This window comes from Lampetra planeri, chromosome 59 (assembly GCF_965212315.1).
Source record: "Lampetra planeri chromosome 59, kcLamPlan1.2.h2, whole genome shotgun sequence".
Classification (NCBI taxonomy): domain Eukaryota; kingdom Metazoa; phylum Chordata; class Hyperoartia; order Petromyzontiformes; family Petromyzontidae; genus Lampetra; species Lampetra planeri.
In genome coordinates this window covers 995,878-998,377 of record NC_136165.1, presented here as the reverse complement: position 1 = coordinate 998,377, position 2,500 = coordinate 995,878, and positions in this window count along the sequence as shown.

The following is a 2,500-nucleotide window of genomic DNA, read 5'->3' as shown; positions in this document are numbered from 1 at the left end:
CGCGCGCGTGTGTGTGTGTATGTGTGTGTGTGTGCGTGTGTGTATGTGTGTGTGCGCGTGCGTGTGTGTATGTGTGTGTGTGTGCGCGTGTGTGTGTGTATGTGTGTGTGTGTGCGTGTGTGTGTGTGTATGTGTGTGTGTGCGTGTGTGTGTATGTGTGTGTGCGCGTGCGTGTGTGCGCGTGTGTGTGTGTATGTGTGTGTGTGTGCGCGTGTGTGTGTGTATGTGTGTGTGCGTGTGTGTGTGTGTATGTGTGTGTGCGCGTGTGTGTGTGTATGTGTGTGTGCGCGTGTGTGTATGTGTGTTTGTGTGTGCGTGTGTGTGTGTGCACGGTGGTGTAGCGGTTAGCGCGCTGCGCTACGAACCTGGCGACCCGGGTTCGATTCCCACTCACGGCCAACACCAACAGTGACGATTATCTGAACCGGTCTTGGGCCTCCCCTAGGTCGACTCAGACTCAAATGAGTAACCGGTGCGGTTGTAAACATCGTGGCTGGGGAGACAAAGGCGGCCGGGCGTGGTGCTGGTTACATCCACGCACTCCTGTGCCACAGTGCCAGCCTTCGTGGGTGCTACTCGCAAACAGCACTTGCCCCAACAGTTTGTTACAGGCTATACGGGGGATATTTATCTTTGTTGTGTGCGCTCGTGTGTGTGTGTGCGTGTGCGTGCGTTTCTGTGATACCGATATCAAAGAGTGCGTGTTTATTATCGCTCCGAGCACTTGCTCCAACAGTCTGCTAAGGCTATACGGGGGATCTTTGTCTGTGTGTTTATTAGCGCTCGAAGCACTTGCCCCAACAGTCTGCTAAGGCTATACGGGGGATCTTTGTCTGCGTGTTTATTAGTGCTCGAAGCACTTGCCCCAACAATCTGCTAAGGCTATACCGGGGATCTTTGTCTGTGTGTTTATTAGCGCTCGAAGCACTTGCCCCAACAGTCTGCTAAGGCTATACGGGGGATCTTTGTCTGCGTGTTTATTAGTGCTCGAAGCACTTGCCCCAACAGTCTGCTAAGGCTATACCGGGGATCTTTGTCTGTGTGTTTATTAGCGCTCGAAGCACTTGCCCCAATAGTCTGCTAAGGCTATACGGGGGATATTTGTCTGCGTGTTTATTATCGCTCTGAGCACTTGCCGCAACAATCTGCTAAGGCTATACAGGGGATCTTTGTCTGTGTGTTTATTAGCGCTCGAAGCACTTGCCCCAACAGTCTGCTAAGGCTATACGGGGGATCTTTGTCTGCGTGTTTATTATCGCTCCGAGCACTTGCCCCAACAATCTGCTAAGGCTATACAGGGGATCTTTGTCTGTGTGTTTATTAGCGCTCGAAGCACTTGCCCCCCAACAGTCTGCTAAGGCTATACAGGGGATCTTTGTCTGTGTGTTTATTAGCGCTCGAAGCACTTGCCCCCCAACAGTCTGCTAAGGCTTTACGGGGGATCTTTGTCTGTGTGTTTATTAGCGCTCGAAGCACTTGCCCCCCAACAGTCTGCTAAGGCTATACGGGGGATCTTTGTCTGCGTGTTTATTATCGCTCTGAGCACTTGCCCCAACAATCTGCTAAGGCTATACAGGGGATCTTTGTCTGTGTGTTTATTAGCGCTCGAAGCACTTGCCCCCCAACAGTCTGCTAAGGCTATACAGGGGATCTTTGTCTGCGTGTTTATTATCGCTCCGAGCACTTGCCCCAACAATCTGCTAAGGCTATACAGGGGATCTTTGTCTGTGTGTTTATTAGCGCTCGAAGCACTTGCCCCCCAACAGTCTGCTAAGGCTATACAGGGGATCTTTGTCTGTGTGTTTATTAGCGCTCGAAGCACTTGCCCCCCAACAGTCTGCTAAGGCTTTACGGGGGATCTTTGTCTGCGCGTTTATTATCACTCTGAGCACTTGCCCCAACAATCTGCTAAGGCTACATGGGGGGAGGGGGGTAATCTTTGGTTTTGTTTTTGCTATCGGCAAGTGTAGCGGTAGAGTTGAGCGGTGCTGCAGCGGCCAGAGCCCCGCGCTACAGACCCCGGTCCCGGGCCTCCCCTAGGTCGACTCGGCCTCAAGTGAGTACCTGGTTGCGGTGTGTAAAAACATCGCCGCTGGGGCGAAGCCGCTGCAGTCAAGCTTTCGTTTAACGAGGGCTGCCAAAATTGAGAGTGACAGCCCGCGCCATCGTATCGCACCACCTGTCGGGGCTGCACCAGCTGTGCGCAGACCTCTACTGCTGCCCGCGCACTCCCCCAAACGTGCCCCGCGTGGGACTCATTAGCAGCGGAATTCCACGACTTTTTAAAAAACATTCACGCAGCAAGAGGGGGGGTCCGGGGGGGGGGCCGGGGTGGTGGGTGGGCGGCTCTCGAGTGGCAGGGACTCCGGAACAGCCGGCACCGCTAGGAGCCTCGCTTCGAATCGGCGTTGCGAACGCCAAAAAGCAGCTCTGGTCGCACCGCGTCTCCCAATGACTCTCGTGCGTGGAGACCCGCGGACTCACGTGGAGACTCACATGG